Source organism: Heliangelus exortis, chromosome 13 (assembly GCF_036169615.1).
Source record: "Heliangelus exortis chromosome 13, bHelExo1.hap1, whole genome shotgun sequence".
Taxonomy (NCBI): Eukaryota; Metazoa; Chordata; class Aves; order Apodiformes; family Trochilidae; genus Heliangelus; species Heliangelus exortis.
In genome coordinates, this window is record NC_092434.1 from 14,457,045 (window position 1) to 14,478,290 (window position 21,246).

The 21,246-nt window shown below is 41.8% G+C and overlaps 1 long non-coding RNA gene across 1 annotated transcript in view; it reads left to right on the forward strand.

The window, feature by feature from the left end:
* Nucleotides 1-21,246, forward strand: part of LOC139802119 (uncharacterized) — a 73,970-nt gene that overhangs the window by 48,916 nt on the left and 3,808 nt on the right. Inside the window, exons 4-5 of the long non-coding RNA XR_011728516.1 lie at nt 18,995-19,072; nt 21,035-21,167. This is a non-coding gene — a long non-coding RNA (uncharacterized lncRNA). The remainder of the gene's footprint in view (nt 1-18,994; nt 19,073-21,034; nt 21,168-21,246) is intronic.

Consider the following 21,246-nt stretch of genomic DNA (forward strand, 5'->3'; position numbering starts at 1 on the left):
ATTGTAAAACAATATTCACCAGTGATGGTACACTGCTGTATAAATGACAAACTGTGCAGTGATGGAAGTTGTTATTACATCACTGGGAACCTCACCTGCACTACATTTATGACTCCATAAACACAGGTTTATTTAGCAGCTGTGGGAACACCTATGGCCATTTCATGGTAAAGGTCAGGAGTCCTAAATTTCAGTTTGCATGTTAGTTTTCATGGGTGAGGGACATAAAATGTGATGACCAGCATTAAGTGATCAGAACATAACCAAAATGTAAAGCCAGGGTTGCCAATGCAACCCCTTTGCACTGCGCCCTGGTTCCCTGAAGAGCCTGGGAGGATTGTTTGTTTGCTGAGCGTTGCTCTGAAAACAGATTTCTATCACTTGGTTACGATTCTGTCTCCCTTTCAATGTCTCCCTGTAACTGTATCTGCAGCAGGAGTCAGGCTCCAGCAGGGCTTTGCCTTCTAGGGTATTTTTAAAGGGGGGCAGTCAAGTCCAGCCTATTTCAGCACATGAATTAAAGGTAGCTGTGCATACAGCAGCTGCTCCTCGGTTCCTTTGCCAAAGTAGATGATTAAAAATATTAATATTTATTCTTGAGGTTGCCACGTTAAACAACGGGCCAACTGGCTGGCTGAACAGTGAGCTGTGGATTGCCAAGTACACAAAATAAAGCAAAATGCAAGAGGAAAACAGGGTGTACCAATGCAACTACTTTTCAGATGGGAGTGTGGTTTTATGTGGATGGTGTCACCTTCAGGGTCTTCCACAGGAGCATGTGGCCACTTTATAAAGGATAAGTAACTTCTGAAGTGAATATTTCTTCTTCATGCTTTCAAAGCTTTGGGAAAGCTAAAGTGAATCTCTGTTTGGAGCTTGAATTGCACATACACTGTGGGAGGACAGGAATCTCCTTCTGGTTTGTGCAACATTGTTCTCAGCTCCTTTTCTGTGGTCTTGTCTAAGCCATGCCACACATGAATATCCGAGTGCTCCTTTACATTCCCCACCCATGTTATTGCTTCAGGTGTTGTACTGTTGCTCCGTGAATGGTAGCAGATTTTTAACAAATTTGCAACAGCAATCTGGACTACTGAAAGGATTATGACTAAACCAATAAATTACTATTGTCTGCTTTCATCACAGGACAGATTCCCATAACCCAGTCCAGTGTGGCTGAAGGTTTTATGCTGATAAAGATTACTGGGTTTACTTATATTTTAGAAACACTATTGTTCCATGAGATTCATAAACAATTGTTAGCTAAAGATCAAACAGAGATAAATACTGGGGTGGGTTTTTTTTTTGTTTGTTTGTTGGGGTTTTTTTGTTTTGTTTTTGTTTTTGGTTTTTTTTTTTCACTTTTGGAACACAGATGAGATGATTAGAAAAATCCCAAAAGATATGAAGCAATAATGAAGCTTCTCTTAAGCAACGTGAAACGTATCTTTCTTGTTTAACAGCATTTTGTATCTCCATCAATAATCTCGCCAATGGTCATATAATTAACTATGCTAATAATGCTTCTTTTAGTCTTTTTATTACTGTTATTGCTGTGAACCTACTTATGAGCAATCCACTGTAATTAGTAATTAATCTGATGATTGTGTTGCCCTATGCAAACGTGAGATAGAGCTTGTTGATTTAACCACCGCCGCCTCAGTCCCTGCTCCACACGTTGTTGCTGCCATGTGCACCAAATCGGGGCTGCCCTTCCCACACCCCTTCCCTCACCCCTTCCCTCACCCTTTCCTCACCCCTTCCCGCAGCCCTTCCCGCACCCCTGCAGCTGCCCAACCTGGGGGCTTCTGTCTCGGAGGGGACGGTGTCGGGGAGCAGAGTGTCCCGTGTCCCCTTGTCCCTCCTGCCCATTGCTCCCTGTCAGTCTCTTTGCTCTCCCCGGTGCTTTGGGCTCACAGCAGAGAGGGAGATGCAGACCCGGGCAGCAAGTGCTGCTGTGGGACCCAGCACTGAGTGGTTATATAGAAGGATTTCTACCCTAGCCTGATGTTTGATATGGAAGCCATTTCTTTCTCACTTTCTAAACATTGCCTTTGATTCTCTTTTTTTTTTTTTTTTTTTAAATCCCCAAATTATCCTCATCTACTCACTCTTGTTTACTCTGGCAATCTCACAGTGAGAGCATATGCCAAGATCCCACTTTTTTTTTTTTTTTTTTTTTTTTTTTTTTTTTTTTTAGCTGAGAATAGGAAACAAATGTGATAGTATTTATTGGCAAGTGGTGATGTTCTTGTGGCAATCATTGTGCTGAGCGTTAACAGAGAGGGAAAGGTGAAGAGGATTGGGAATTCCCACTTTAAAGCAATACTCTTTTTTTTTAAAAAAAATATTTTTGGCACTTTAGTATTAGAATTGCCACCACTTTTCTTTTGTGGGGGATAAAGAGTAATGGAAATGAAAATGTAAAATATCTTTTAAAGAGATATTACAAGCCATGGCTTAAGCCTTGTAAATCCAGTCTTACCCTGGCTTTATCTTCTTATTTTCGTTCCCTGTTGCAACAAGGCAACACTGGGCACTGATCTCTCAGTGTCAACACATGTTGTAACAGTTCTTCAGGTTTTATAGCATAGTTGCAGGTTCATGAAATTTAGTCTTAAAAAAAAAAAAAAAATTAGGTGCTTGTGTGTCCCTGGTGTAGTTTTTATCTTTCTCCAAACAGGAGTTAGAGCATTTAGCAAACAGATATGGAACCTATCAAGTGCCCAGTAGGCTGTGAGGTGACTCTAAGCCATTATAATGCAGGAATGTGATATTAACCCAGTCAGTGGGAAAAGTAGCTTTTAATGTTCTGTGATCACATGTAAGTGTAAAAGGTGAAGGCACAAATCAGGTTTAGGGGAGATAGTGCTATTCAGAGGTAAAATTTGTACAAAAAGGCAACAGAATGTTTCCACCCAGCACTTAAAACCTGGAGGCTAAACCTGCCTAATCCCTGCTCCACATAATCACCAAAAAATACCTGTCAGAAGTCTATCTAGCTGTGTGAAGCTGGAGATATCTGACACTTTTTAAGTGTCCCTGAATTATCTGTCTTAGCAACATACATCTCTGCTGAGCAGTGCAAATACAGCAAAAGGTAGGGTTCTGGTGAAACCAGTATTTACACACTATCTCTGGGTTGGAAGTAATTAATCTTCAAGTGTATGAGGCTCTTTGTGATGTAAAGCAAGTGCTGACACTTTTGTGTAAACATGAAGATTAGCATATTTACAAACTGGTAGATGTTACTTTGATCAGTGGCTGCTTGCACTGGAAAGGCATGCTGGCATGTGGGTTTGCTCTTCATGTGACAAAGACATCTAATCCTTTTACACTATTCTCAGATCCATATTTAGAATTCTGACTTGTGTTTTCTGTATCCACTTGAGCTCACTGTTTGGTTTGTTTAGCAGTGTTCATCCACTCACTCTTAATACTCACTAGTGACTCATTCCCGTTTGTTTTCTTTGCAAAGCAAGCAGTAAAATTCCAAAGTAGTAAATGACCTGGGTGAAAAACCCCTACACTTCTTTCCATTTAATTACTAAAGCAAATTGGAACCACTTGCAGTCAGGCTTTTTGATGGCCCATATAAAGATCTTCACTGTTTTCCTTCTGGCTTTTAAGTAAGTTAGTGTGAAAATTAGCCAACCTGGCTCTAGCCTACTTCTAATGCTATTGCATCAAGACTTTTATTTCCATGAACGTTTAAAGTCACCCGAAAGACTTTGAAAGAGGCATCCCATGTGCTTGTTTTTGTTCATTGTAATTTAATGGTAAACTGTAAACAATACATAATTCATTTTAGTGCAAATTATAGCTTTACAGGCTGGAAACCGGTTGGTGACGGGATCTTGTGGTAACAAGATAATGACCTGAGCAGGTTAGAACAGGCTGCTTCTTATCTCTTAAGAAGGATGAAATAATGTTATGACATTGTCAGCATATTGTCTAACATGCTAGAATGCTAGCAGCTCATTACTTATGTGCAACCCCTGTGCTTGATTGCAAGATTGGCCCTTGGAGGTGTACATGTGTTGGCAAGCCCCAGCTTGCCGGGAGGACGCAGAACAACAGGAGAGATGTGTGGTTGAGGTGGGCCCACACACCCTTCTGAAGGAAAGCTGTGACTGAGCCTGTGGGTGGGGTCCCACTGCTCTTCTCAAGGCTGCTGCCTTCACTTGTGTGCTGAGGGCAAAGCTGCTCAGCCTCCCGTGGCTGGTGGACACACCAGAAACACTGCTCGGTCCTGGGAGCTTTCCTGCTTTCCTTTGGCAACCTGGAGCTCTGCCTCCATCCCTGGGCACAGTCTGTCAAAGATAAGGAAACTCTTCCTACTGCCTTCTAGAAGGTGTGAGGTTAAGCCTTGACTCTTTAGGCACTTGACCTGCCTCCTATTCTTGCACTAAAACCTCTGATCTGATTTTAGGGCTCTGACTCAGTTTCCATTTGGCAGCAGCTCCCAGTGACAAATGAATGGTTTGGAGACTCAGCTGCCACCCAGCTTTTTGCCCTTATGGCATAACTGGAAAGACTACTCCAGAGTTTTACCAGTGACTGAAGGTATTATGTTGGTTGGTCTGTAAAGTTGAGGTGCTGAAAGCATCTCCTTCTGCTCTGTGGTGCAGAGGGGAACAGTTGCCAGAGGAGAGCGAGCGGACACCTGATGGAGGCAACAACTTCACTGAGGTTGACTACAACCCAGAGTAGCTGTTGTCTGCCTTGCCCAGAACTGTGGGTTCTCATGCAGAATGAAAAGAGAAGTAAGTCTCAGCTATCTTTTGAATGTCTCCAAGAGATATATAATTTCATATACTAAAAGACCTCCCCAGCTTTCCAGCCAAGCAGGATATCTGTGCTCACAAGGCTGGCCTGAAGCTCTTTGGTGGGCTAGTAGGCATTTTCCTCTGTTAAGAAACAGCTGTGAATAATGCATAAGAAAGGCACATAATGATTTCTTGTACCCTACATTCATTTTTCCAAGGCCATTGTCCTAGGTGGGCAAGGTTAGCAATGCCCCCTTGGGATATTACAGGCTGGAGCCTGCAGTCACACAGATTTAGAGACAGTTCAGCTGGATGGGGCTTCCCCCTTTGTATCTAACATGAACAATAAAGACAGGACCTGTGTTTTGATTTCTTGTTAAGCAAAGTTAAGAAGGTGAGGTGCTTAGAAAAGAAACTGATACGTTTTTCTTGTGGTACCTGCAGAATGTCACTTGTATGTTAGATCTATTACTGATTAAAACCTGTATTAAGCCGAGGATCAAGAAGAAAGCTTGACATCTCATTTAGCTCTTTTCAGGACTGGATTAGCCTAAATAGAGCAACCTGTCCATATGGGAACAGCACACACACTTAATTTTTAAAATATTTTTCCATCTAGGCAGAAAAACTGTGAATAGACTATGTAAGTAAGAATGAGGAAAATGTTTTATTCTATTGTGGTGATGAAACATGAAAAATTATTGGGTGAAATCTTGACCCCACCAAAGTCAATATTTTTCCCATGGTTTTCACTAAAACCAACTGTATTTCCTATCGATATTTAAGGGAAAAAAACCCCAAACAACTTCTGCAGGTTATCATATTACTTATTTAAAACTGAATAAGTGTTTGCACATTTATTAACTAAAACAGTGTATAAACTGAAACACTCCTAAGAAAATATTAATCTCTGTGGTTATCTAAAAGTTTTCAGTATGGCTGGATTGATTTTAACAGTTTAGAAGATGTCTGGTTAATACCTTAAACAAAATGGGAATTTGGTAGTTTTACATCCTATGCCATTATTTTTGCCTTCATTTTTTTCCATGTGTTCAGCACTTCTGCAACTCAGACAGTGAGCTCTTTGCAGCCAGTAGTGGAATATAAACCTGGATCTCTTTCAGAATGATTCCCTCCTGGTTTTCCTGCGTGTTGCTAAACCAGGCTGATGGAAGAACTCATCCCTGAGTTGCCAGCCCTGTGCTGTCTTGCAGCCCAGACCCAAACGTATGTAAACGTGACCAGGAGTAAGCAGGATAGGCTTGGATCCTTGGGATTATATCCTGACTGGGGGCTGAGAGTGTGAAGGAGTTTTCTACAAAGGCTGCAAAAAAGAGAAAAGAGTCTCAGGACTACAGTGAAGCTGGGAAGCTGCACTAGTCCTGGATCACAGACTGGGGGTTGGCAGTCTGATTATTCAGCTCTGCAACACTCAGATCCCAACCATTAACATCATATGAACTTTGATGTTTTTAATGTTGTCCATGGCTATGCTGTAGTAGGCAGGACTGACCCCTGTATGCTCTCACAGGTCTTTTTTTCTGACAGTTTTATGGGCATAAATAGATAGAAATCTTCATTTTAGGAAAAGCATGTATTTTGGAATTTCAGGATACTAATTTCACGTTGCCCTAGAGCATTTTCTGCAAATGTTAGCATGCACATACTATTTCTGGTGATTAAAGCAGAGTATTTTGACTTTAAAGTGGCATCTTCTGAATAAATCTGTCTCCAAATGATTTATGCATGCCATTAGGATTTAGTGCTGCTAGCTGTCCTGGGAAGCCTGATCTGGTCTTTCAAGAGCTGCCTTAGTTTTATCAGTCCATTTACATGTGGTCATGTTTCAACCTCCAGGAGCTTTTAAATGTTTAGTACACAGAACACAAATTTAGGCCTGTGTTTGTTTTTATTGGTGGAGCCTCTTTCCTTTCTTCAACATTCTCAAATGTTCCCTGGTTTAAGTAGAGTTATCTAAGGTAATCCACTCTTGCCCTTACCAGGGATATTCCACTTTGTTCATAAGCACATAACATAACTCTAGTCCCCAGTGATTTCATTGTGAAATTAAAACCCAGACACTCATCCAGATGTCTTAGAAGATAAGGGCAGGCCTAATCCATATGTCACAGAGGACTTGAGGAGCAGGAATTCACCTATACATCATCACGTTGTTATTAGCCTGGACCATGGCAAGCCCAACACAAACATTTTCCACAGGGCTTGCATTCAGGCTTGGCAGTGTTAAGAAAATACCCTGAAGCAATGTGTTATTTTAGGCTGAAACAAAAGTAGACATGAATGGCAGGAGGAACAGGGAAGTATTGTTTTTATTTTCAATGTGAGCCCATAACTTGTGTTAAATGAAAATCTAAGGAACTAAGATGTAAATGCCATCGTGTTCAAATGAGCTATCAAATATCAACACATTTATTTTGTGATGGAGTACTGATGCTTGTCTTAGGCACTGTGGGAAGGGCAATTTAGATAGGAGAAGCCAAAAGCTTTATCTAATTAAAACTGATACGAGGATTGATTTCAACAGAGAGAAATCACTTCCATTGAAAAAAGAAGGCAACATAAACATTGTGCATTTGTCATTAATATGAACGGTGGCACTGAAATTAGAAACAAAATATGGGCCTGTGAGGGAGGTAAATTTTACCTCAGTTTTTCACAGCTCTGCCACAGAAGTCACCACCAAAGCTGCCATAATTATTTTATAAAATCCATGGAAAACCCTTGGGGTAAGGACTATAACCCACGTCTCAAGGAGGGGACGCATTTCTGTCTGCTCCTGCCTTTGCTTTCTGCTTCTCCCTCTGGCCCTGGGAGCACTCCAGAAATTGAGCAGGGAGTTCTTGCAAGACACCAATGAGGCTGGGTTGGTGATCAAAGCATTAAACTGGGAGTTAGAACTGGTTTGGAGGGTTCAGCTCCTCCCCGTGCCACGGATGTTCTCCATGGCCATGGCACACTCTGGTTTTGGTGAAATTCATCTCTGTGTCCCGAGTCACCTGGAGGCTTGGATGCCACCTGATCCTGGGAGACAAACCAGGCTTTACCCACTGGTTGAACATTATTCAAGTACATTTAGGAAGCTCTAATGCCTTGTTGGCTTTGTGGTGCCCTTCAGCAGAGGGCTGAACCTCTTGTTTATAGTCAGTGCCTCAGTGCTCCCTCCTGCCAAGCAGGAAAACTGCAGGGTTAATCACATTAACATTTGTGAAATACTACTGAGATGGACACATCAGGGTGTGCCTATTAGAAGGAAAATGTAAAGGTTTCAAACGAGGTGCCCAGAGTTTATGCATTTACTGAATAGTCTGAGCCTCACAGCTATGAAAAGGTGCCCTGGAAAAATCTTCAGAAACAAGGAATAAGTTTTATTAACAAATTCTGGGGGTTGGATTGATTTTGCTTGGTTTTGTTGTTTGCTGGTAGATTTTTCAATATAGTATCAACCATAACTTCATGCAAAGGTATTTATGAAAATCAAGATGAGAAAAATGGTAGGAGAAACACTTTTAAAAATTGAATGTGTGTCAGATTTTTTTGTTTGGGGAAAAGAGCCACGTTACCCTAACAGAAAGCAGAGACACATTTTTCAGCTGGGATCTCTCTGCACACAATGCAATGGCAAAGCAGTTCAAGACCAGTTCATCTGTGTGAAAATATGACCCAGTATGAGTCTGGAGGTCAATGAAACCACTGCTGATCTGTTCAGGGCATGCTGGTCACTGCTTTGGGGTCACTTTGATTTATGTGCTTGGATTTTCCGCTTCCAGAAGACTAAAATATGGGTGGCTGTCTCTTGGTTGACTCTCATTTGTTGTTGTAGGCATGCATTTTTCTCAGAAATATTCATGACATGAAAAAGTCTGGTAAATTTAATGTAAGGAAATAAAGTGACACTTCTATGGAAGATGAATGTATTCTCAGTCATAATTAGAAAAAAAAAACCCTTGAAAGCCGTGGCTTTTTTTCTGGTTTTGTTTGAGGAATATATCAGCTTGAAATCTCTCTCTGGAACTTAAAGGTCTTCTTATTGTGGTTTGAGTGTTTCACAGTTTTTACAGATATACTGTGAAAGGACAGAATTAGTGGAAATAATAGAAACACTATTTAATGGACAAGCTAAAAGCAATCTGTAGCAAACCAGAAAGTTAATTATTATTTATTACTATAACTCTTCCTATACAACTTCAAAAGTAGAAGGGATGGAAGCCTTAAATTTGCTTTCTTAGTGCAAAATTTGCAACTGCTTGTTTGCTGAGATGTTTTGGGAGCATTGGCATGGGTGATCACAACTCCAGAGAGAATTAGGGCTATGATTTTGAGTACCTCTTGAAATTTGGCAGGCACTTTCAGACCTTCACAGTGACTCTGTGGACACCAGCTCTGGCTTCCTGAGCATTCCAAGAGCAGGAATTGATACCAAATGCCTTCCTCCTGCTGTGCAGCTCAGTGTGGTAAGAGAGGTGGAAACCCAGAGCTCTGCTGGAGGCATCAGGAGACTCAGCACACCCTGCCTCTGACATAAAGGACAAAATGTTGTCTCAGCTGACACTAGAAAATTTATTCCCTTGATCACATCATTACTTTTAGTGGAATTAACACAGAAGGCACCTGAGTCAATAGATCTGATTTTTTTTTTTTTCTGGTGTACTGCCAACCTCAAAACTTCTGCTTCCTGTGTCACTTGTCATCCTAATGCTGAAAAAACCTTTCCCTACAATAATTGCTATTTAAGTACTTCTATCAATCAAGACTTCTTAATTTGGCTTGTAGGACTCTTTAGCCCCTTCATACTCTCAGAAAACCCTATTAATGGTCACTGCCAGCTGCTTTGCATGTGACTTCATGGGAGCCAAAGTCAGAAGCAGACATCTATGAGGATGTGTAGCTTGGAGCCCAAGAACCACTGCTTGCCCAAAATACCAGAAAGTACATTTTTATTAATGCTGATGAAATTTTGCCTTGTTCTTTCTCTACCCTCTGATTAAATAAATTTAAATTACATCTAGCTATCTATCTGAGCTATTCAGTCAGGATTGTATCTGTAGAAATGTTCCAAAGGGATGACTAAGGGGCTGACAAAATATGAAAAGTCATTTTGTTCAGATCCATATACACCATTTGCACTGACATTATTCACCCTAAAGATCAGTTTAGAAACAGAATTTGAACATGAGTGAATAAACAACAAATCTATGACTCTGCTGTAACCTTACTGTGTTGCTTCCAGTATCAATTGTTAGGGAGTTTTACAAAACCCCCAAACTTTTGTATGGCCCATGAAAAAACCCATGGGGCTGGAGAGGCCACACTTATGAAATGTTCAACATGTTTCTCTGTACTTCTTCCTTAGGATGGCTGCTTCACAAGCCCTCTCCTTCAAGACATCTTTAAGCCAGTTTAATACCCTCTCAGTTGTAATTTCTGTCAGCACTCAGCACTGTGAAAAGTTGCTGAACTAAACTATATTAGCAGGTCTTTACAATTATTTGTAAATGTTGGGATACTCAGAAGGTCATGGCACTGGTACCTTGCCTTTGGTGCCTGAGGGGAGCATGAATTATATCTTATCTACAGGAATAGCTCTGAGGAGCCAGAGCATCTTATGAGATGCTGTGGTGCTCAACCCACTTCCAATCCCATCACTGGGATTGTCAGGGTACAATTTATATCAGTGAGCAGAATGGACATAGCCTCTAACATTAGAGTTTCCCATGAATCTAATGCATGAGAAATGGATTTTTTTTTTTTTTTTTTTTTTTTGCCTGAAATGGATAAAAATATCTTCTCATCTGGAACCTTAAAATGATGACACTTCAGAATTTCATTTGGAGAGATGGAAGAACAGATGATCTGTGTTTTTTAAAACTCTTTCTGATAGCTGGTGCTTCTTGCTTATACAGTTTGTTGAAGTATTACTGACACAAAACATCTCAAACTTTTAACTATATATCTGACTCCGGTAAGGTTTTTCTGTAAGTCTCTGTATTCAACTAAGGAAAGCTGCTGTTTTCTGAAACTTGTCAGTCCAGGATTGTCATGAATGGAACCTGGAAGTTAAGTTGTTAAAATTTCTAAGAAGGGGTCCAGTTTTCAAAGGTACTGAGCAAGCTCTGAGTTCCATGGAAATTGTCTAGGGTTTAAAACTCTGGGGAAAAAAAATAAAAGGCTGGTTATTTTATAACCTAAATTTAAGCTCTGTGCCACAGAAGCAATATCCCATATCAAAAGCTAGTTCTTTAAAAAGAGACATACTTTTAACAACTGCTTAATTGAAAGCAAATCTCATTTTCAAGATGATAGAAATATATTTATGGTTGTGGTTATGCTGCCTGTGTAATTTCCAGCCTAAAAGGATGTCAATTATTGCTTAACTCTGCTGGCCAGTGAGCCATTTACACTGGCTCCTAAAGCAGAAAAAAAAATATGTTATTCTTTATTGCTATAAATTTATTTATAATCTGTTGTCTGCTGCTGGGAGCTGCTGCCATACCTTTGGGATCTGGAGGCAGGAATGAAACACTCTCAGCTCCTCTGTGCCAGGGAGGATGTGGGAGCTTCCACCTGACCATCATGTGAAAAACTCCTCATGCTCTGCCAATGGAGGCTTCAAACTAAGGGCATTATCTCCCCAAAGAGCCTCACTGATAGAGGCTCCTCTCAGGTTTGAAGCTCAAATTCAGTCCAGGCTGAGAGTGAAGGCTTCTTACCCATAAGAGGAGTGAGACCCTGCCCCTCTTCTGCTTGGGGCTTTGCTTTGGTGTTGAATGATGGCAGATTTCATCACAGGGTGGTGTATCCTGACATGGCCATGGAACACTGTGAGCTGAGCTGGAACACTGAAAACAGGAGCAACCTGGAGGATACCATGGGTGGTACAGGGAGGGGGTACCTGGAGGGAGTGGAGACAAGAGAATCATTTCTGCATGCAAACACTGCCTAAAGTGGGGTCCCTTGAGTGCCAAAAGGGTTTTAATATGTGAGCTTCAATTTTATCTCTGTATTTGCTTATGTTTAGATTTGTTTATTTTTGCTTTATCGTGTGAAGCATGGTCAAGGTTGGTGGTGTGTTCTCAGTTAGGGTAATTGCTGTTATAATATAGAATCAGAGTATAATTTGGATTGGAAAGGGCCTTGTGAGATCCCAAGTCTTTTGGAGCAGAAAGAGATGTCAGACCAGGTTGCTCAGGGCTTGATCCAGCCAGGCCATGGAAACCTCCAGGCATGAGGACTTCACAGCCTCTCAGGGACCCTGTGCCCTGCCCAAATGGCTCCAGAGGAAAAGTTCCTTGCAGTGGCAGCCCTGGGAATAGGACATAAGTCCTGAGCAGGCATGCTGGCCATGCTGTTCTCAGCCAGTGGTAATGATTTCAGGTCCCTTTGCCTGTTGCCATCAGAGAATTCCCCTGCTGAGCTGGTGCAGTTCCTGACACAAGACTAGCACTGACTGTATGACCACAATCCTCAGAAAGAGTGTTTCCCTTTCATTTTTCCCTTCTTTTTCTTTACATTATTAATAAATTCATTAGGCTACCAGCATAAAATTTATGTTGGGGGAGGTCCACAGGCATTGAGCTTCATATTTCAAAGTCACACAAAACCTTTCTGTTTCCATGCTCTGATTTCCTAGTGTGCTCACTCCTGTGCTACATTAGAATGGCTGTGCTTAGAGATCCCTGAAATTTTTTTTTTTTAAAAAGAAACAGAATAACATTGGCATCTCAACTGACTGTCATCTCTAAATAAAAACCAGGCCTGCTGTTTTAAGAGGGTTGAATCAACTACTGCAGGACAATAACAGCTTCTGTGATTCTGTAACTGAGGAAGATTTCACTCATTGCAGCACCATGACCCCAGTGAAATGAATGGTGCTGCATCAGTGTTGGAAAAGGTTAGGCCCAGTGATTTTAAAATGCCCAACACATGTCCCTGTGAAGGCTGGTGCCTGACCTGGTTAGCTTTCTGAAGCAACTTTTGCTTGCTTCTTGGCTCTCTTCAGGAAAGGCACTATAATAAATGGCATTCATGCCTGAAGCTTGTTCAAAGGAGATATATAGTGATGTGCATTTAAAACAAGCTGCATTTTTGTTCTTAAATGAAAGGCAGAGACCAAGGCTGCTAATCCTATTGTTCTGGCTGCTCTACAGATTTTATTGCACAAGTTAAAGGTGTGTTTCTTTTCTCTTTGTGGTGCTGGTTGTGTTGGTAAGGAAACTGCCATGCCTTTCGTCCCAGGTGAAGTTATAAATCAGGTATGTTTATTCAGAAATGCCCTTCTTTCAAGCAGAATGCACTTGCCTGGCCTATAGTGACCCATAAGAAACTTGCCCAAATTTCCTGAACTGGAAGGAGAAGTGTTGCCTTAAAGCCAGGCATGAGGAGCACCAGACATTCTCTGGTGGATGTGGAGTGGGATTTTGCAGGGTTGGCCCATGGCTGGCATTCAGTTCCATTGGGGTCATTTCTTGTCAGGTCTACAGGGTACTTCCAGCCATGGTGACATGGCTTTTGCATCCTCTTTAGTTTTGCCTTACAGGATTGTTGAGTTTTCCTCCTCAAGCTCTCTGTGTTTGAGGTTTTCTACGAGCTCCCTGGCTCCTGGAGTCATGTGAGAGTCTTAGATGTTGCTGAAAAGTTCATAGGGTTTGTAGGGATAGAAAAAGCTTCTAAGCTTGAATTTCAAATGTGAACTTTACAAACAAATAAAATGAACCTTTGCTTTCACAGAACTTTAGCATGTCCTGGTTTTCTATGGTACCATTTCTGACTTGTGACTGCTTGAGGTTGGCAGTGCTGCTGCTGATTTTTTGCATTTGTGCTGCATTCACATTGCTTGGTTTGACATATTCCTGGCAGATTTATTTCCACTCTCTGTGCATTTAGCTACAGCCTGGGCAAAGCAAAAGAATCTATTTTTCAGTTAATGTTTTTTCTTTCTCCTTACTTTCCCCTCAACTCTTCTATCTTCTATGATACTAATTTGGCTATTTTAAAAAACACATTTTGCTGCTGAGTATAACTATTGGTAATAAGTTTGCAAACCACTGGATAAATGTGTACAGTTTGACTCTGGATGGACTGGAGGGATATTTTGACAGTAGTAGGTAAAGCATTAGAAGGAAACTTAGAACATACAATAATTTTAATAATGAAAGACCTTGAATAGAGCTGTTATGGAAAGGAACAGGCAGCTGAGGTTGACATCTGAAGGCTAATGCTGTCACTGGGCACAAGTTTACCCACTTCCACTTAAACTTTTTGTTTCTGATTCATACAAAGATATGTACTGGTTTCTGGATCTTGGCCAAAGACTCTGAAGCCTTGTAAATTTATTTTACAAGTTTTCTAAAAGAGAAAATACATGAACTCTTTTCTCCGACCAGGTAAATATGAGACTATAATAGCAGTGGAAGGATTCTTGAAGTGCTTTCCTTCTCATGCTGAGAAGCCCCTTAAGTCTAAGGCCCCAAAGAACCACACCCGAGAAGATCTAAAGTAATTTTGTCATTTGTGCTATGCTGGAATTTTTTTGTTTCACAAGTGTTTGTCTAATAGGGCATGGTTGAAATGACCCTCTTAAGATCTACCGTTAAAACTTGAAATGACAGAAGCCTGAATCATGCAAGCAAAAGGGCATTACCTTGGATTTATGTGCTTGAGTCTCTTGGCACAGGCAGAACACCCAGAAAACAGAGTTTTAATCAGTAGAAATGCTCCCAAATTCTACAGGTGTGTTGCTGTAGACCACAGTCTGAACATGTCTTCCTTCTTTCCTACCTGACAGTAGGCTCATATTGGAAGGTGTCCAGTACTTCAGTGAATTACAAACCCATAAAATATTTCTTTCCCACTGCCTGTGGTAACTGCTCTTTCCCCTGGCAGTGAGGCTGGGTGCAACCAGGCTGGAGATTGACTCACAGGGAACTCTTTTCTGCCTGGAAATGGCCCGTGCCACCGAGTCAGGCCACTGCTCCTCAGCCACGTCCCCAAACAGGGTGCCAAAGGGTGGAGAGAACCCCCGTGGCCATGCTTGTTGCCAAAGGCACATACAGGAGCTTCTTGCCAGAACAGGTGGGAAAGAATAACCTCTGCTGGGAGCCGGGGAGAGGGCTTGGGCAGGGTCAGGCAGGGAAAGGCATTCCCGGAATTCCTGCTCCCACACGGCACAGGGAGAGCCCCGTGCCAAACAACACATGGGCCATGGGCATCTCTGGTTACTCCTGCTTCTGTAAGGCAGGAACCATTCCACTGAAGCCAGTGGCACCTCATTAATGTTTAAGTGATGTGAATAAAAGGCAACTGGGACATATATATTTCCATACCTTTATACCTCTGGGTCTGATTTGACTTTTACTCACTGGTTTGATATTGGTGTAGCTCCTCTGGCTTCCATGACATGAATTTCTGTTTAACCTGGCTCAGCAAGATCTCAATCAGCTTCATTTACCTCAAAAATGTGTACTCAGAGCTGTTGGGAAAGGATGGATCTGTAAAAGAAGAACAGAAGATGGTAGGTAACAATAGGAAAAGGCTCAAGGAACAGCTTGAGGATGGAGCTTTCTACTTCTTGTCTTTGTTTGCCTACAGTTTGTTGCCTTAGTCAGTGAAAAATGGGAGAGATGATAGAAGGGAATGTCTCTAGAGTTAGTGGTTTTCTTTGGGCTGAGTTAAGCCCTGGGGTAGGAGCACGTTAGTCCTCCTTCCTTCCCTCATTCCAGCTGTTCTGTGCATTGGGAAGCCCTCCCACCCCCTTTTTGTTTTTTTCTTTTTTTTTTTTTTTTCTGTCTAAAATGGGAAAGAACTACAAGGAGACACAGCAGATTATTTTTTCCAGTTTGCCTTAGGGTTTCCTGGAATTTTTGCTACTGTACATTTATTTAAAGTAACCCTATCTGTTTAAATACATGATGATCTTTGGTTGCTCTGAGATCAGAATCAGCCCCAAAGAATGCCTTTTGCTTGGAGTCATTTTTGTATTGTCAGTTCTTCCTCCTCACCCCCTGCCACGCTGACCTCCATGGGATCAGGTGACAGCAGGATAAACTGCAACACATGTGGTCCTGGGCAGAAAGCAAGTTATGAGCCAAACCAATACAGAAGTTTTGATCTGTTGTCAGTCTCCTCAAGGATGATGAAGCAATCTGTTTCCAAATAAAGGTAGAAGTACGATGAATTCTTTGACTGCTATTATCTTTTTCTTGGCATTAAGCAGACATTATTACTGTGCTGTGGCTTTGTCACCACCAATTATGAGCTAAAATAACATCATCTGCTGTGAAGTGTCATGGTCCAGAACTCCTGTGCCTCTTCACAGTGACATTGTGAATAAATAAAATCAGCTCCAGTGATTTATTAATAAATGTTTAGTAAGACTGCACAAAGTTATGTCAGACACTTAGAGAGGAAGTTTGGAAATAAAGGTTCAGTGCAGATGAACTGTCTCCTTAATTTTGCTGCAGCAGTATGTTCAGCTAAGGGTTTGCTAGGTCTCTGGAAACTTTTTTCCTGTGCACACTATTTAAATATTCTGTGCAATTGTCAGCATTGGGTACCCAAAATTAAAATAAATCTTTTTTAGTAAAACTTGGGACGCTATGCAATAAACTGAAATGTATTGTTTAATCCTCCAACCAAACTACTGCACAGCAAATGGAATTAATTAGGATTTTTTGTTGGCTGTCTCAACTTCACAATAAACATATTTTTATTTGAGCAATGTGTGTATATCATGAAAATATTTCAAGGAAAAAGAAATTATTCAAATGGAGCAACTTTGTTGTAAATCATCCCACTTTTTTTTTTTCCCCTAAATGTAATTTATATCAGTATCATTTGTTAGGACTGGTAAAATACTAGAAGCTTTTAAAAAAAAGGTAAAATGATGTACTTTTATATTGTCTAGACTATGTGTAAGCCATTGCTAATTAATAGTGCCCTTTCTGATGGCTTTGCAACAGGCATAACTCAAACAAACCAATTATAAATGATTTTTCAATGTAAACTTTAAACAGCATAGCCTGAGGGCTTGCTCAACATAAAAGTACAATTTATAAAACATAAGTTTTAACTAAGGTCAGGGTATATCAGGCGATGATGGATGTACATGTAAAAACATCTGACTGCAGAACGAGGAAGTTTTCTTCAAGACTAAGCAAAATGTTGGTGGCAGTGATAAGTGGAATGAAAAACAGCCTTGAATGAACTATCCAGAAGGTTTGGGTTTGGAGTCTGGGTTGCTGGGTTTTAAGAGTTTTGCAAATCAGTCTTCCAGGGATGCTGCAGGCAGTATAGTGGATGTTTTAGACCTGTTTTCTCCAACGAGCCAATGATCAAGTCAGACTTTTCAATCTCATCTGCTGGCCTGGGTCCCAGCTACAAGTTACCCCCTTTCTCAGAGCTGCTACAGGGCACATGTCCCATCCTGCACGTCCTGTCTCCTCCTTCACCTACACTTGGTGCTGCCCTGACTGCTGTGGGTGACACAGCTCATCTGCCTTTAGCTTTCCAGCTGCTGAGTGGAAAATGTCACAGCAGGATGCTAAGCACTGTTCTGCTGTATCCTAATGCCACAGGTTTAAGCTTGTTCACCATTCTTGAGAGGTGAAGTCTGGGGAGAAGATCTGTTGGAATAGGTGGTGGTTGACTGCTCCGTGCTGTCTTTGAGGCTGTTCATCCTTATTGTCTGTCTTTCAACAGCCTGAGTGGAGTTGGCACAAGCTCACATCATGTGCTGTATTTAATTTGGTAGGAGCAGTCACATGTCCAGAGTGTGATCTGTATCAGATTTGTGCAGCTGAGTCATCTGGTACCAATTCTGGTGGAGAGAAGGCTCCATGGCTGCAGATCCTCACATGTTCCTGGAGCTCCTGCTCCTGTAACTCATTTATCACAGTCCTGCCCTGCTCCTCCCCACCCAACACCTCTTCAGGAGCTTGGGCACATCTTTTCCAGACACAGAAATCACCTCATCCCAGACTCAGCAGTCCAGTCAGTCACACAAGCTTTGTAAATGATTCCCGAACCACTCAGTCTCTGCTGCAGACAGCAGAAGAAATCAGAGGTTGCTGATATCTCTCACTCCTTCTCCTTTGATAAGTCCATAATTTTGCCTCCCTTCACACACAGTTTCTTGCAAAGAGGTCAGAGAAAACTGTTTTTACCAAGGTTTCACAAAATGTGTGGATGGAAACCATCCACTAGGGCTGGGTCACCACATTATCAGCCAAGTTCCAGCTGATGGTTTGTCATTTTGTTGAAGTAAAACCTAATTGTGCTGATGAAGTAATGGATAATGAGTTTTATTTTAAGATGAGCAGTGACTTTTGCTGTATTTATTAGAATTCCAGCCTTACTGACCAAGTAGTATGTGTACATGGTTGTTGGTGAAAGCCAGTGAGTGCTACTGGGAAAAACAGAAAAATTACATCATAGTTGAATGAGAAGCATTTATAACCTCTGTTGTCGTACTTATTCTGTCTTCTTGTGGGTAAAGCTGCTTCATTGATTCAGTGTCCCTGTTTTTTCTTGCAATCTATAATTACATTGAAAGGATTAATAATCATACCTTTATCCAGCCTCTCAGCTTGATGACAGGGGCATTGCTGAATGAGGACACACTCAGTGTCCTGCTCTTTGGGAGAGCCAAGACAGCCCTCACAGTGGAAATAATTGAAAATAAACATGTGGGAGCTTAAGCAGTCTTTAATAACTCCTTCTGCTTGTTTATTCAGCAATTTTGATGATTTTTGTCTGGCTTGGCTGCTGTAGAGGCCTGGTTATTTATGGTGCCAGAGGAGGTTATGATCTCTTTATATAAACCAGGGGACAGGGGGAGAACATGGTATGTTCTGAGTCATGGTGAGGGTTTTAGCCTTTGCAGCCCTAAGCCCAAAGCCAAACAATCACAAGCAAGAAGCAGAGGGTGGATATTTTTCTCCCCAAGTTTTATATCATTAAGAAATGACTGCTGATATCATTAGTATTAATCGTTAGACCAGGAATTAGCTTTAAAACTATAATAGTATTAGGATACTGATGTGCCAAGTACCTAGAAAAGCTATGGATTTGTTCTACAGGCACGCTCTGTCCTGTCTGGAGCTTTTATTTCAGCTTAGGCATTTAGATTATGTTTGCTTATGGCAAGATGATGTTACAAAAATGGCACTGCCTGTGTTGGAAATAAAACTGCTTGATTATTTTCTTCACAGAGGTGCCAGGGTACTGGCATGGAGCGTGGGACTGGATGTGCTTGATCTGAAATAAAAGGTTTCAAAAAGTCTCAGCAGGTAAGAGGCACAGTGCCTGCAGCATTGAACCCCACGAGCATCAGGACTTCTGCAGTACTCACAAAGATTTTTAGTGAACACTTGTCCCCCAGCAATGTCCTGGGCTGAGCCCTCCCAGGAAAGAAAACATGGACATTTTCCCACTGGGAAAGGCTCAGCCCCATCCCAGCAGAGACCACTCACCCCAAGCCACTTCTGTTCTCTCCCAAGGGGGATGTGCAGAAGCTTGGCCTTGCATCTCCTCCACTGCAGCCCAGCAGGGGCAGGGCAGGGGGAAAAGTGCTGATGTACTTGGATGTCACACCCAGCTGGGGGATGAGCCCTGGGGACAGAACTGCACTGTCTGGAAGCTTGGTGAAACTGCACTATATGTTAGGAGAAAGCTCCCATTATGAGAGTGTCTCCTGACAAATCCTTAGAGCTCAAGTGATGCTCAGAGTACCAGCTCCAATCCAAGGCCCTGGAGCACCAGCAGAATTAGTGCTTCAACACCTCATGGCATGGACATGGCACAGGGACTGGAGCCTCCACTTCTGCTTTCTGGAGGAGCTGGGCTCTGGTCCCAGTTAGGCTGTGTGTATACCACCTGATGTCATCCTTCCTGGGCTTAGCATCCTATGAGAAGATCTATTATACTATTTTAGTCTATTACCCTTATTGCAAGAAAGACATGGAGGTGCTGGAGTGTGTCCAGAGAAGGGCCTTGAGGATGATCAGAGGGCTGGAGCACTTCTCCTATGAAAATAGACAGAGAGGTGGGGTTATTCAGTCTGGAGAGAAGTCTCTGAGGAGACTGTATTGTAGCCTTCCAGTATCTGAAGGGAGTCTATAAGAAAGCTGGGGAGGGACTTTTTAGGATGTCAGGGAGTGATGGGACTAGGGAGCATGGTTTCAATCTAGAGGAGGGGAGATTTAGATTAGATAATAGGAAGAAGTTCTTCACCATGAGGGGGGTGAGACACTGGCACAGGTTGCCCAGAGAGGTGGTGGAAGCCCCATCCCTGAAAGTTTTTAAGGCCAGGGTTGATGGGGCTCTGAGCAACCTGATCTAGTGGGAGGTGTCCCTGCCCATGGCAGGGGGGATTGGAACAAGATGGTCTTACAGCCCTGAAAATTCTGTGATTTTATGATCCTTGCCTGTTCATGCACTGGTGAAGGACACTCCACAGTGTTCTCCAGACCTTAGTAATGAGGGCAGCAGGATTCCCTCATCCCCTTATGCAGAAACCCAGATTCTTACTCTGCAGCCTGGAACACACCCCATCCTCATACATTACACAAGTGACTCAGGATTTTTGCGTAATGTCTTTAATTTGTAACTTATGGATGTGGTAATTTGGGAGACATTTGAGGAGGACATTTCCTTTTCTTGTTACTGCTGGTGCTTAAAATGAGGAAAATTGATGCTTGTTCAAGTGAAGTGCATGGGGAAGGGTAGCCAAGAGCTGAGGCTGTGGGCGGTGACACTGCAGGGGCCAGCAATATGTTCAACCAAAATATAAATTAATGTGCAGCACAAGGAGGGGAACTGTTTCTGTACCCACTTGATTTATCAACAACAGAAGCTGCCTTTGAAAGACAGGAGTAGTATTTTTTGAACAGACTGCCTGTTCCCTTCAAAACCTTCCTGTTCCAGGTGGGTCAGTTCAGCTGCCTGGTTTAGATGCCTCCACTGGGCCTGCTGGGAGGGGAATGGTTTGAGCTGAGTTTTGCTCCTGCACTCCCAGCAGAAGCAAAGTTCTGATGCCTTCCTTAGCTCCTTTCTTATAAGGGCTTGGCAGTCTTTTACATACCACTGTTTATAATTTCTCTAATATAATTTTTACTTGCTACATTACAAATTTAATTTGATATTTAATTAAATTAATCTGTTAGCTAAAATTACCTAATATCATTCAATAAAATACCTATTATAATGTTTATTATTCTATATCTATAATTGTTACTTCTCTTTTTTTCTAGATGGTTGGAAACCATCCAAATATGAGGAAATACCAAGCAACAAATATCTAGGACATCCCACAGGAGTCATTAGTCCTTTACTGACCTCATATTCTTTTCCCAAGACTTGCTGATTCAAGGGTAGCCTAGAAGGGTAAGCCTGGATGTTGCTCCTCCCAGCACACACACAAATAGGGACATAATGGTGCCTGAAATTGAGAAGGCAGTGGGAG